Here is a 6,734-nt window from a genome sequence, read left to right as displayed (position 1 = left end):
AGCTGTCAGAATTCCTGAAAATTCAACAATCCACTCTGTTTCAAACTGGTTTTACCACACCAGTGGAGGAGGGGCAAGTAGTGGAGATATAATCTCTCTGCAGGAGGTTCTTGCCTTTATCCAGACATAGAGGAATGAGAGTTGGGTCACAGTGGTGACAGAGGCATGGAAATGGAATAAAGCCCAGGACATAATGTAAAGGGCTCAAGAACAGACTGGGACAGTGCCCTAGGAAAGGGAGGTCCCTTTAATAGAAAGTAATACTAAATCAAATGTAAAGGAAACATCTGGAATGGAGAGCAAAATTGGAAAATCTATTTGGCTTGAGTAAAAATGCTTCTAAGTGTTTTGGTAGGCTGACATAGTAGTGGAGATGGTGGTTAGAGAGGGGAGTTAAAGCTAACCTTTTTAACTACATTAGAAGCGAAGGCCATTAGAGAAAAGTTAGTAAAAAATAGACTAGTCTTTCAAAGAATGCAGATATTTTAAATGTAGGGAAAAAATTTGAATTTATTTCTAAGAAAAAGGAGGAAGCCAGTATAGGAAACAAGATTAAGGTTACTAGAACGTTACAGTTTGCTGTATTTTGAATCTCATTTTTCTATTAAGAATCTAGGAGATAAAATCACTGCTGAAATGAGCTCTTTCCAGTGTGATGTAGTATCATCTGAAAATGTAATAACTGATGAAACTTCTTATTAAAAGGACAAGATTAATTCCCAGAGAGATTGAAAAAGCTAGCCTAGAAACACAATTTCTTCCTCTTCTTTCTCCTTTATTCTTTAAAATGTCTTTTTAGGTTCGCCAGCTTAAAGTGGGTTCAATTAAATTTAATGGCTATTAATTTATAATTTGTTGAATATCATGTTTTCTTTTGTAAGAGTGCTCTGACTTTTTAGTTTTGAGATTTAAAAAAATGAAAAAGAAAAAAGAAACCTCAGAGGTATAGAGACGTGTGTTGGTCCACACTTCAAAAAACAAGCTGCAATTTCTTTTGAGACCCCGTTGTTAAGGGGCCCTGGAGGCCTGCTGTGTTGTGAGGTCATCTGTCTTCTTTTAAAGACTGATGCTCCACATCTTCTATGACTGAGCAAGAAAATGACAGCAGGTATGTTGTAAATTTACAGGTCAAAAGAAGCTCCGTGGTGTAAATTACATTACTTTGAAGTCTACATCTATTGCTGATTCGTTTGGAAATCTAATTTTCCTCAGTCCTTTCCATCATACAAATACTTTTTTTCAGTGAAATAGTGACATAGCTTTAGAGAACAGAAGTGCCCACAGTAGATGGTTTAGTCCATTTTGTGTTGCTATGATAGAATATCTGAGACTGGGGAGTTTACAAAGAACAGAAATTTATTCTCTCAGTTTTGGAGCTTGAAAGTTCAAGATCAATAGTCTGGTGATTGATAAAAGTCTTCTTCTTGTATCATCTCATGATGGAAGAGCCAAATGAAAGCCAGAGAGTTAGAAGCACAGCCTCAGACCTTTAATAGTTTAATTCATCCATTCATGTGGGTGGAGCCTCACGACCTCTATACTTCCCATTAGGTCCAACCTCCTAACACGGTTGCATTGGGAACTAAATTTCTAACACAGAGTGATAGGATACCAAAAAGGAACTATTCAGACTCTGTGTTTAAAGAAGTTAGTTTTTGTTGGTACCACTGAATAATGAAGCTCAGATGAGTTTATCATATTTGCCTGCTATGAATGGGAGTGTGGTGATCTTCATGTCCCTGTGCAATCTCCAGCCCTGTCCTGTAGGCTCCAGCTATTAACCCTATTTACTTGCATTTGATGAAAAGAGTTTTAAAAAAATGATGCAATTTACATTACAGAATGGGTTTCAAAATGACCCTGCCTTCCATTTCATTTGGTTCTTTGATTCTCTCCCTTGCTAATTCTAGTACCAGTCAGTGACCATGTTATGAAATGTCCTATGAAGAGGCCCATGACAGAAAACCAATAGTGGCCTCTGAGTGACAGCTGTAAGAAATGAATACTAACAGCAGCCATGAGACTAAGCTTGGCCTGTCCTTGTCAAGCCTTGAGATGACTACAGCCTTGGCTGATGTCCTGATTGCAGCCTATTTATAGGATCTGAAGCCAGAGGACCCTCTGCATTCAGATACCTTACCCACAGAAATCAAGAGAGAGGAATTTTTTAAAGCCACTGAATTATGGTGTTGGTACCATTATTGACATATAGCAATGGATAACTAATGCCGAGCCAGGCCCTTTCTATTTTACTTTATGTATGTCATGCTTGCATAAACGGGACTCCAGTAATTATATGTGGAATTCAATTAACTTCTAGGAATGATTGTATCAATCATGGGCCAGGTAGGAAATATATTACCTCTCAAAAAGTAGTGCTGATGACAGTTCAATGAAGGGACTATTTACAGAGCGGTAGAAAGGGTATAGAACCAAAAAGGATGGTAAATACTCAGAAACTGGTCTTACTGGATGTTGTCAACAACCAGAGGATGGAAAGTGATGTGGGTGCCCAGAGAGGGGCTGGTGCTGGAGAAATTAAGGCCCCTGTGGGAGCTCTAGCTCCGAATGAGTGGCTGCTAGAGCAAAAATGGCCAGGGGTATTGGAAGCTAGAGAAGGGAATTAATAAGTTGATCTCTCTTTCCTCTTAACTTCAGACCTTCTCTCCACATTTATTACCCAAACATCTAGAAGCCAGAGGACTAGCTAGCCTGGGGTCTGCAGACCTGTGCAGGAAAGGGTGGAATATGGTTTCTACAGCTATGAAGAGAGACCAAACTGAACCAGTGATATGCAAAGGTGGAGATTCCAGGCAGCCTGACAAGGTGGTAAAGAGTGAGGTGAGTGCATTTCAGAGAAAGTTGGATGTATGGCCTCTTCATTCTGGGCACAGACTATACTATATTCCTGTCGTTTTTTGAAGTTTGCTATATTATAGAATTGGCTGAGGGATGCTAAATGCACTTAGGCCTCTTTCAAACCTAGCCCAAAGAAACCTTGACCACACTTTGATTTTTGCCCTTTTTTACTTGTCACTATTTTGGGAGCATGTTGTAGATGGTAGAGCTTCTCTTAAAGGCATGGTCTGCAGATCACCGTGCAAAGCAAAGATGACAATCAAACCCACTCAAAATTATTAAGGAAGTATGAAACAAATGATTTCTTCCAAGGCATGCTTTTGAATACTTCTTTCCTCTTGCATCCTAGCCAAATTTTGTTCTATTGCCAGGGGAAAGGGATTAAGGCATGCTAATTACATAGTCATAGGGCTTCTTCCATATCACAAAAGTCACTGGCCACTTTGCCTTCAAGGAAGGCTGTCTCCTATCTAAATTTACTTAGTATTAGCTAAATCAGTTTAAGATTCTAAAGATCCAATAAACATCCTTCAGTTTTAAATGACCAAACAAGTAAAAATCCCCAGGGTGGTTGATTGTGCTGTTCCAGAATAGATAAAATATTATCTTCAATTCCATGTGACCTTCGATTTTGTCTTTAACACTTCGGTCACTGAGAAGCAGGGTATATGATGTTCCTTTTTCTTAAATCTGGAATACTTATGACTATAATAAAATGATGTGCTGTGGCTGCCAAAGCTGGGCTAGTAAGGCAATACTGCTTCTGCTTCCTTCTTTTGGGATGCTTCCTCTTCTGTGAGAAAAGATGCCGAAAGGAAATGCACAGCTGCAACCATGCACTGGTTCCCCTGGAGGGCAGGCAGGAAGACTCAGAAGGCAAAGCCCAGATGGCAGAACCAGGAGCTTAGAGGAAGGAGCAAGAGCTTTAGAAAACAACCCTCAGGCAGCAGGACTTAGTTTTAATCGAGAAGGATGCTGGATTTCAAATTTGCTATGGAGCAATGCTTCCCATGAGTTTCCTGGCTCCAACCTAGTTGAATAGTAGTGTTTGTAGCACTTATCCTATGAATCTCCCACCATTGTATTTTGGTTGTGTGCCAAGCAGATAACCTGAATTCACAAGGTTTCAGTGAAGAAGATGCATGAAGTAATCTTTTTTTTTTTTTTAATTTTTATTGTTGGTTGTTCGAAACATTACATAGTTCTTGATATATCATATTTCACACTTTGATTCAAGTGGGTTATGAACTCCCATTTTTACCCCGTATACAAATTACAGAATCACATCGGTTACACATCCACTGATTTACATATTGCCATACTAGTGTGTGTTGTATTCTGCTGCCTTTCCTATCCTCTGCTATCCCCCCTCCCCTCCCCTCCCCTCCCCTCTTCTCTCTCTACCCCATCTACTGTAATTCATTTCTCCCCCTTGTTTTTTTTTTCCTTACCCCTCACTTCCTCTTGTATGTAATTTTGTATAACCCTGAGGGTCTCCTTCCATTTCCATGCAATTTCCCATCTCTCTCCCTTTTCCTCCCACCTCTCATCCCTGTTTAATGTTAATTTTCTTCTCATGCTCTTCCTCCCTACTCTGTTAATCTTATTTGAGGAATTTCATGTGCTCTTGAACCCCATTTACATAAAAAGATGCTTATCTGGAGGCTGATAATATAAAATGGATTAGATTTGAGGATTTTGATGGGGATTAGGCATGTATTTTGCAGGTGAAAACTATACGAATTGGGGATAACAGAATGCAGACAGCAGGAAATTACGTTTCTCAAAAATATATTAAAAAAATATTCCCCATCACACACTTTTTAGGATGTTCTTAACCCTCTTCCCATTGAAAGGTGAGGGTAGTGTGGTCTCCACCATGCTTTTGGATGCATTTGTGATTATAGCTGCTACTTCTGAGACAGGTTAAAAGCAAGAAAAATCCTACCTGGTCATCTTGGGATTGTTGCTCTTGGAAACCAAGCAAAATTGCTGTAGCTAAGGTCTACCACACTGCTGGTGTTACCTGTTGCATATACGAGATAATAAGTACTTATATGATTTCATCTCCCACTTGTTACATTTAGCTTTTGAATTTCCTAGCGGAAACACCAGACACTGCAAAGCAAAACACAAGAACAAAAAAAATAACAATTAAAAACTGTCATAGTCCTAGCTTTGCCCTATACATCATGAATGCCTGACCAACAAAAATCTGTGAACATAATAAAACAGTTGTTTCCATCACTGAATTTTGGGAAGTTTGTTTTGTAAGTCATAAAAAATTGGAGCCCCTTGCTTTCATTTATAGCTCATTCTATAATAGACTGATTTTTGAGAAGTTTGAAAGACCATAGAAAGGTCAGCAACTTCACAAATCTTTGTTTGTTTTTTAGCCATCTGTCTACTAATTCTGGATTATTGGATGATTCATTACCAAGATCATCAGCCTAATTACTTTGCTACTTTACTGATTCATTGACCAAGCAATTTTGGGTGATTGCCTGACTGCCACAAACATGTTTGTCTTGAGTTTATAAATTATACAGCATAACAACAAAAACACCACTCATACACCTATTGCATTATCAATCATATTCATATGTGTATGTGTATGTGTGTGTGTGTTTACTAGCTACTTACTAGCTACGTGTAATAGAATATTCATTGAAACTATAAATTTTTGTTTTTCTTTGTAAGGCTATGAAACAGGGTCAGTTCAAGATTAAAGGAGGTTGATGTAAAAAAATTATTTATAACATCTAATGACAAAACATCCAAGAAAAGTACCTGGTTCAAGTTCACAGTACTTGGAATTTTATGTTCAATGTATGGAAATGCATTCTGTCAAATTTACCTATATTTAGAATTATTAGTCCTACGAATTCGTGAGTTCTTTGTTCCTAAGGATTTTCAAGGGTGGACAGAAATACCACAGAGTAGTACAAATATAAGATATAAGGGGTAAACTGTCTTTTTGTGGAATTTCCCAATTTTGAGATTTTTTTTTTTGATGTGTGTGTATCATGCTGCTTTAAGGAATAAGGATTCACCCTCAACAAGAAATCATTTTATACAAATAATGCTGTGTTTTCTTTAAGAGGTCCAAGTAGCCTTTTTCTTTTGCAAAAGACAATAAACTGATACAGACCCATCAGCATAGGACAAGGATAGTCCTGGAGGCCACATGCATGGGAGATTTGTCTCTTACCCGATTGAAAGAAAGATGTTATGACTCTCAGAGATGTAATACAACTGTGCATTAAGTCAGCTATATAAATTATGAACCACATCTCATTTTTCTACTTGTTCTGTGACCATGTAAATATCATAAATTTTTTTCAAGGTAGTATAGAAAGTATGATAAATATCATTTCATGAATAGATGTCTTCTATTGTATCATTGTTTTCCTATTTCCTAAACAATAATCCTATGGTTCATTTTTGCTTCTCTTTGTAGACTAGGAACCTTCTCCTCCTACCTTAAGCGTGCCTCCTGTTGGTTAGAGCATCTCTCCATGTTTTTTTGCTTTATTGTGAGCTCTGTGCCTCTCAAGGGTTGGTGGCATATGGAGCAAAGTACATTCAGACATTATTCCAGGGACAAAACTAAAGTTGCTATTTCAAAACCTGCAATTGAGTATGGACGGTTAATTATAAGGCATAGGTTTTAGTGTGTGCGGTCAAGGTATAGGTAGATAATCAAATGTAAAAAGCTTAGCTGTGTCCATTACATTTAGGCTTTTTTTCCTGCACTCCAAATTCTAGTCAGTGTTCAGTGTCTGGGCGTAATAAGACTTGCTTCATTTGATTGGCTTCTCTAGAGGGAGATTCTACTTGAGCTGAAGCTAATTTAACTTACAATATTTGAAAGT

Source organism: Marmota flaviventris, chromosome 3, assembly GCF_047511675.1.
Source record: "Marmota flaviventris isolate mMarFla1 chromosome 3, mMarFla1.hap1, whole genome shotgun sequence".
Lineage (NCBI taxonomy): Eukaryota > Metazoa > Chordata > Mammalia > Rodentia > Sciuridae > Marmota > Marmota flaviventris.
Note: the sequence above shows the minus strand (reverse complement) of the source record.